Source organism: Lethenteron reissneri, chromosome 23 (assembly GCF_015708825.2).
Source record: "Lethenteron reissneri isolate LAM-NWPU_2019-01 chromosome 23, ASM1570882v1, whole genome shotgun sequence".
Taxonomy (NCBI): Eukaryota; Metazoa; Chordata; class Hyperoartia; order Petromyzontiformes; family Petromyzontidae; genus Lethenteron; species Lethenteron reissneri.
The window spans coordinates 20,233,015-20,241,977 of NC_083801.1; positions in this window are offsets into that span (position 1 = coordinate 20,233,015).

Consider the following 8,963-nt stretch of genomic DNA (forward strand, 5'->3'; position numbering starts at 1 on the left):
CAAATCGACGAGAACCCCTCGTTAACCGCGATGATACGGGCCGGCAAATGTCGCGAACAAGGGAGGGTATGTAGAAGTATCTATTTTGTTGTATGTGCACTGACCTTAACATTACAATAGAGAGCAGCCTGGCTATTCATAGCATTGCTGTATCGGGCAGATCCGTATGGTGCCAATATCCGTAAGTAATATAGAACACTATGTAACACGATTTTTGTTCTTGGGTACTAAGTGTTATTTTCTCATTGCTTATGCCTCAAAAGTATAGAAAATGCCTATTATTCACCACAAACTTTGCTTTTGTGACCAGGTATTTACGTGAAGGAATTACACAAATGTGCACGTTTTCTCATTGAAAATAGGTACATTTCAAAATATCACTGTCCTGGTCACAAAAGCAAAACTTATGGGGAATAATAGTAATTTTCTGTACTTTTGAGGCATACGCAATTAGGAAATAACACTTACTACCCAGGAACAAAAATATAAACATTTGTTACACAGTGTTATTAATGGAGTGGATTAGCTTAGCTTTTGTGTCCTGGTCACAAAAGCAAAACTTGTGGGGAATAAAAGCCATTTTCTGTACTTTTGAGGTATAAGCGATTAGAATATAACACTTACTAACCAGGAACAAAAAAAATTTGTTACACAGTGTACTCAACACAATGTACGACGCCATAGGTAACGAACTGCATCACATACGCATACAGCCGCGTGAGTGGCGATGAGTGGTGAGCGTGGGTGATGAGGGCGGGTGGTGAACTTGGGAGCGGTGGTGCAGCGGTTAGCGCGTTGCACTACGAACCTGGCGACCCAGGTTCGATTCCCGCTCACGGTTCAACACCAGTGACGATTATCTGAACCGGTCCTGGGCCTGCTTTAGGTCAACTCAGCCTCAAATGAGGAGCCGGTGTGGTGTGTAAACATCTCCACTAGGGAGATAAAGGCGGCCGGGCGTGGTGCTGGTCACCCACCCTCTCGTGCTGGCCTTCATAGGTGCTCGCTAACCGCACTTGCCCCAACGGTCTCTTCAGGCTATACGGGGGGGGGGGGGGGGGTCTTTATCTTTGTTTGGGGAGCGTGGGTGGTGAGTGCGAGTCGTGAGGGTGGGTGTTTAGGGTGAGTGTTGGTCACAGGTGCTGAGTGTATTGAGCATTGGTGGTGAAAGTGGTTTGTTGGTGACTGTGATTTTGAAAGTGGTGAATCTAATGAGGGTGTACGTGGCTAGGGGTGGGTGGTGAGTGTTTGAGTGTTGTGAGGATGAATGCAGTCCGAGGCCCGAGATTCAATTCCTATCCGTCCGCAGCAGTTAGTTTCCGAACCTGGTTTGAGTTCCCTAAGCAGACTTTAACAACAAAATAAATGTTGACATATCAGCAAATGTATGGCTATAACATTACATACAGCACAATACATTGTGCCGATACACACATTTACAGATGTATGCATAGAGCACATACGCACCTCTGATTAGCGCGGTTGGCTACGTACGGTGGGGAAGAAGTTCAATGTATATGAAGCATTAATTAAATTATATATTAAATTATAAAAAATAATAATTTCTCATTCTGATAATCTCTAGGCCAGCAGAGAAGGCCTTTCTGGCCCTGACGGCACGCATACAGTTACGCACTCACTGTTGCGTACGGTACACAATGAATTGCGTAGCATTAGCCTGGAGTTGCATGTTGTGCCTCGTGTGATTCAGCAGAACCTTCGCTCCCTTGAGCCGGTCTGCTTCGAGAGCAGCATCGGAAACACTTTTCCAGCCGTCGCCAGATTTGGTTGATGGCAGCAATGTTTCCGACACGAAGCAAGTTGGACTCGCGCAACAATGAATTGGCGCTATTTGGACACATATTTAGGATGGACAACAGGGGAATAAAAGGTGTGTTCTTCAAGAAAAACGGAAGCAACCGGAAAGAGAGGAAGACCTAACAGAGAATGGCTTGACAACGACAAAAACAATCGATTGGTGCCAGTTGGATGTGGCACTGCTTGAGCACATTGGCACAAGACAGAGGAAAGTGGACACCTACAGGGCTATCTGCCCATAGAACGTGATGATGATGACGACAATGCACGTGGGAGGACTTGAATTCGCTGCAAGGATTTGCAACAGCATCTTGACCCGATCCTTTTTTGTTGTAGAAGTGGCCCTTGATGCCGGTGACGTCCAATGACAGCTGGATTCAAAGGAAACAATGCAGATCAGAAGGTACTCCTCTCAATGGGTTGCACTTAATACGTTCAAGTCAAGCGCATATATATGTAACACAAAACACGTTTGCGTATGTTTATGATTTACCATTAATCCTTACACGTGTGAGTGATGGTCAACGAGTGTTGAGAATGTAAAAAAAACGTTTGTACCAAGTAAGGCCCACTAAGCTAAAAGCTCTTTTTAAGAAGCATCCTGGCCACAAATGATAGTGGCTTATCATGTGGAAATGTATAGCAGCCAAATACTCTAAACGCATGTTGATTTTAAATGTGGAGGGACCCTGAGAAATATTCACGCAACCACGGGGAAAACATGCAAACTCCAAATATGCGGGCATCAGGGTCGGTATCGCAGCCACGACCTCTTGCCTACCAGGCGAGGGAGTTAACATCTCGCCACCGCGGCGCCCCAAATAAAGGTCATGGCATTGAATGTTATTCTAAACAAACGCACAGCAATGCAATAAAGAGGACATATGTGGCAAGGCTGAAAGGGATGTGGTACCATATTTTAAGCGTCCCGCGGGTGTCTTTAAATGTCAAGTTTTCTCAAAGCTTGTTCACAACTTTTAAATAAAGCACATAAAAGCCTCACTGGTCAATACTGTTGTTGAGTATTTTGTTCATTGCCTGCGTTAGCAAACCAAAGTGCCCAGAGGAAACCTAAATATGTGATTGCATGCCTACCCTTCCGCGTAAATACCCGGTCTCAAACATCCTCGCCGTACTGTCTCTCAATAACACCAACTTGCCTTACAGGTGAGCGTCTCACAGAGGTGCCATTTCTTCCCAGCCCCATTCGCATTCGTGATTATATCCACCTTGCTTGAGGAACGTCATGTAATGTGCAAGGATTAGGCGTAAACGTGGGTGAAGTTGACTGTACAGCTAATTCATTTTCTCTCCTGGCTTTGCGTGCACAGGTTATCATCGCCATGTAAAGTGGATTGCATTCCACGTGGTTATGAACGAGAGTTAATCCACCGCCATATGCCACGATCCAGTCAAAACAAATACTGTATAATCATGCACAATTATTTTCATCAGCGTGTCAGTGATATAAGTGACCCTGAGCCAACGGTGGTAATTCCACATTATTATGACGGGAACAGTATTATTCTTCTAAAGGAAAAACAATGTTGATTTGCCACAGAGTGGTACTCACTTTATCGACCCTCGAAGTAAGATGGACAGAGTTGACCACCCAACTAGGATATTGACCCCCAACTTTCCAGTTGTGAGTCAATCGTTGAAATTACATTGCCACCTTTAATTTTGCTGACAATTAAGTGGTATCCAAAACTGTTCCAATATGTTTCCGGTGAGGGGCCTACATGTTTTGTAATGTCGAATGCCAACTGGTCCAAATTTTGGCAAATTTGAAAAAATGTTCACAACTTACTCAACTGGCATTCATCTCCCGCGAAAACTTGGTGGCACCCTTCTGAAAAAGGGACACGACACTCAGTGAGACTTCCCTGTGTGAACGAGTGCAATAATAGCTGCGTATTGAAAGAGGCAACGCTTGGCACTGCAACTCAGGGCTTCCTCTAGGTCAGGGGTCGGCAACCAAAATAACAAGAAGAGCCATTTCTTTCCAATTCGGTACAAAATTCAGTATTTCAAGAGCCGCAATGCATCTGAGTACATACGTACTCATCGTCAAGAAGCAGCCCGTAAAGAGCCGCATGTGGCTCCGGAGCCGTAGGTTGCCGACCCCTGCTCTAGGTGAACTCGGTCTAAAATGAAACAGCCTCTATCTCCAAACGCGATTGTGACGAGACAATAAGTTCAAACGCGATAACATTAATTAATTGTGCTATATACTCAAGGGGTGGAGCAGTGACGCACTAAACTTGGCGACCTGAGGAAGCGATGTCTGAAACTGGTCCTGTGCCCTCACAGTCAACAACCCACACTGATCAAGGTGCGGTCAAGCAACCACCGTGGTCGATATGGTGTGAGGAGTCCTTGATCTAGCAGTGGATTAACAAAGGGCTGTAAGTTAATATTGTGTACTCACGTTTTCCATCCCTCCGTGCAAAAGGGACATGCCGTGTAACAAAAAAGGTGAAGATCCCCCGTGTAGCCTTAACAGACTGCTGGGGCAAGTGCTGTTAGCGAGCACCTATGAAGTCCAGCACGGCACACAAGAGGGTGGGTGGCCAGAACCACGCCCGGACGCCTTTGTCTCCCCAGTGGCGTTGTTTACACACACACACCAAGTACTCATTGAAGGCTGAATCCACCTAGGGGAGGCCCAGGACCGGTTCAAATAATCGTCACCGGTGTTGGCCGTGAGCGGGAATCGAACCCCGAGTCGCCAGGTTCATAGCGCGGCGCGCTAACTACTACACTACCGCTCCCCACTACATACCGTATATATACACACGCACGCACAATATTGTTTAATTTTAGTCATACTTTGCACTGTAATTTTACAAACCGCATATAAAACCCACGATTGAAAATGTGCCTCCTTTGCATGCCTTCAAGTTTCTCACCTTGGCTTATTCCGTGCAATAATCATGTTATAGATTTTACACAGCAGAATGCTTTAGTTGTGGAGAGGTTCACGGTCATTTTACACCGCTGGGTAAATGGCTTTATTTATGCTCATCCTCAGGGATTTTAGATTTCAAAAACATACAGAGGCAAACATTCCCCTATAGCCTTAACATACTTTTTAGGGCAAGTGCTGTCAGCGAGCATGGTACATAAGGGAGAAGGTGGCCAACACCAGAGTGGCGATTTTTGCACACTACATCAGGCACTCAGTTGTAGCCGAATAGACGAGAAGGACCAGGACTGCTTCAGATAATCGTCAATGGTGTTGGCCGTGAGTGGGAATCAAACTCCGGTAGGCGGTTCATAGCACAGCGCACTGACCGTTACACTACCGCTCCTCCATAGACACACACACATTTAACACTACATTCACTTTTATACAATGAGTCCGTCCACCCACAAATGGAAACGTCTGGATATATATAATCCCACTCCGCTGCTGTTCTCTTGCTGCTTAAATGTGCTAACAATAGGATTTATAGAGAAGGTGACCTTTGAAAATGAGCGGGTCATAACCCCACATGCACGCTGCAGTGCAGCCATAACCCATTCAGCTCCCACACACACACACACCATGCAAGCATGAAGTGTGACAGCCACCACCACCACCACACCACTAAATACCTACCAAACTTCTTTCTTAATAGAAACCATGTCACTTGTGCCTACAGCTACAGTACCAACACCAAATCCTTTATATCAACCACCACCTTCAACAATACCGCCACCATATCCGCCATCACCGCCACTACTACTACGATGACAGACAACTCCACTTGCAAAACCACATTCCCACCAGCACCGGATTACCAACGTGCCCAGCAGAAGTAGCCATCACTACCTTTACCAATAACGACACCACCATGAATTTACTAGAAGCCCTCTGTCTTCCTTTGGGGCTTGTGAAACCCTCAACCCATTGCCTTCTTTAACCTGAGAGTGCAGTCCAAATTATTCCGTGGTCTTACATGACACATGGGCATGGCATCGCGAGCAAAACCACAGAACACTTGTAAACTGTGGTTTTATATATATATTGGTTACTCTAATTGAGCGACATTTTCAATGCGTATGTCAAGATATTATTCGTCATTACCCTAACAGTCGGTTTTGCCCTTGCCGTAATACATTCTCATTATTTCTACCTAATTCACTGTTCATTCGAGAAATTTTTATTGGAATTTCTATCATCATCATCATGAACTGAGTCATTATTTTACTTGGACTCAATTAAAATATGGTTCACAGTGCATAAATATTAATTAAAATATTAAATATTTCCACCGCCCCAGGTGAATTCTCAAAAGTGAGGTGACAATATCTGTACAGTATATTATTACCAGAGGCACAATACCTGTAAAATAATGAAAACATAAACTCGAGTAAAATGCCTTCGCGTACCTCAGCCAATAACAAGACTGCATGTTGGAAAGATACTTTATTGCCAGCATCATCGTCATTCCTTTATCCCCTTTGGTTTATCACATTATCGCATCACCATCATGAGATGCAGAGCTCATTGCGGTCACTGTCGAGGCTGCAGGGTGCAGTTTTTATAACTGTCTGGCTACAGCTTGTGCAGTTCTATACAGGTGGGGTCAGAATGACATTATATTACCGCTGCCAAAGGTGACATCATATTGGGTGTCATCAAATATTATCGAAAAATAATAGCAACTTTGGCCAGGCTATAAGAACACGGGCCATTATGAATGCACTATTTCATATATGAGGTTTATTTTTACGATGGTCTTACAAGAATATATGCCACCTAACCAAGTGAGCCATTGTACCTGGTCGTGTAGAAACTCATTTGCAATAGAAGTATCATCCATCATTTGGTCCCCAAATGTATGAACTGTTGGATTTTATTTATTTTTGTTGTAAGAGTCCAGATGGTGCAATTTAGGTGTTGTAATGGAATAGTGAACGAAAGAAGAATACACACGTAGGTCATGCTTTTGCGTCTATCCCTCATGACCCCTTTCCATATTCTGACGACGTGCTAAAACAATGACATGGTAATGGGAACCCAGTTGTATATGGTAGTTGTCGTGAAAGTGCTCTCTATGACATCAGGAGGTGTATGTCAAAGCAACATTCTGAGTTGTCCTGTTGAGTCCACTGAGGGTGTCAAGAATTGATCGTCTCCTATTTGTAGACAAGAACAAAAATAATGCGTTGAAGCTTTCTGCACATGGATGGAATCCCTAAAAAACCCTCCTGTTTTATCTGCACTTCATGGACAACACTTGCCAGTGGCCAATAAAACGTGCAATGGACGAGTCTCCACAAGGTGTATTCACGCCATATTACTGCTTTCAAATGACCGTGAGATACTGTTTTTTTTTAAAGGTTTACTTTTACGTGGGGAATTTTGTATAAATAGCAGGTTCATGACCGCAGTCCCCTCGTTGCAAGTGAACCGCAGTTGGTAATTAATCGCTACTGCTCTCAGATGTGCCCACTATTGTGCGTGCACGGCTATCAGGCAGTGCTTGTCTCGCTCATGAATAGACACACACGAGCCTTTGAGCAACAGCAGGTCTCCACGGTGAAATTCACTGTTGCATTTTCTCCCAAGACACCACAAGTTGAACAAAATTTGTGTACGGACTGGAAACATTGGCAAAGAATAAACTGCGTCAAATTCCATAACGGTGCCTTTTATCAAAGTGCCATAGAGTAACCGAGCATTTTTTTTTACTCGGCAACGTGTACTAGGCTAGTTGCCCACAACAACATAAATGCTTGTGCCCTAAAGCAAAGACACGAGCAAGACAGCAGTGTATGATTTGGAAAGCAGTACGATGCACATTGTTTTCATGAACTCGAAGGTTTTCTCATAGATGAGTGGAAAATGCTTTAATGGAAGTTAGTGAGACACAATTGCACCGTCTAGTTGGGGAAGGAATTCGAGAGAAGCCATAATCCGTACTGCAAAGAGGTACTGAGATTTGAGTATAGTTTCTTTGGGACAGTTTGCCTTTGGTGAGACAGTTCTGTCTATATTATGCTTTATTGTATACTTAACATCAGATTTGGCTTATAGAGTCCAGATGACAGCAGGATCTTTTATATTGTCTTCAGCCATACAAAATTCACACTTAGCATGAGGCATAGAAAACATTGCAGACAGCAGTCTCAAACCCTGGACTCATGTGTCAGTGGGTTTCTAAATCGTTGTCAATTTTAGGCTTGCTGTTACTAGTATTATTAGTATCGTCAGCACCACATCAACAGTTGCCACAAAAACATATGGTAGTGTGGTTCGGGTGCATTAGAAGTTAGGAGCAATATTGTGGTCATAATGTTCTACAGTATTACGGTTGTGCTGCATTATAATGACATACAGTATTACTACTGTCATGTGTTTTATATATGTGTAATGGGTTAGATTGAGGCGCACACTCAACTTGGAGGCAACACTATTTATTAACGCATAACAACCAACTCGAACATTAAACACGGGGTGGTGACCACCGTTCCTAATCTCACTAACACTCGGGGAATACTACACAGCGTGACCAGGGCAGGTGACGGGCTGCCTGGTCATGGACGAAGGTCAGAGACTTCCAAGACCGTTGATGGCGTCTTCATCCCGGGGTTGAACAGCCCCACTCTCTGTTCACGTCCCGCTTACAACCGCTGCGGCGTGGCCGGCTCTACCCCAGGCCACGCCCCCCGTCTCGATCCTTCGAGAAGGTCCTGGTCCCCAACCATGTGACCCCCAAGCTCCCTCCTGGGGCCCCTAGCCCCCCTTTATCGGGTCACGTGTCCTGTTGGGTTCACGCAGTGTCACGACCTGGCACGATCCCCGTGACACCCGCCTGCAGCACCCATATCGAGCCAACACAGTCGTGACGTCGTATGTCACTTCATATGTATATACATATTCATGCGTTAATATAAATAGAATACAAAATGTAGGTTTTACGAGTAGTTGTGTGATTGCATCATGATAATGTGGTTATCCTATAGCTGCGTTTTAATGCTGGTATAGCTATAATGCTGTTATAGTGTCATTACAGTACTGCTACAGTGATTTAATATTTTGACGAAGCAATGAAATATGGAGCCATGGCATCAGATGGAGATGGAGCGACTAAGCCAGCTCGTGTGCAGGAGCTTTGCATACCGTTACATCGCAGGAGCGAGTTCGATAACGA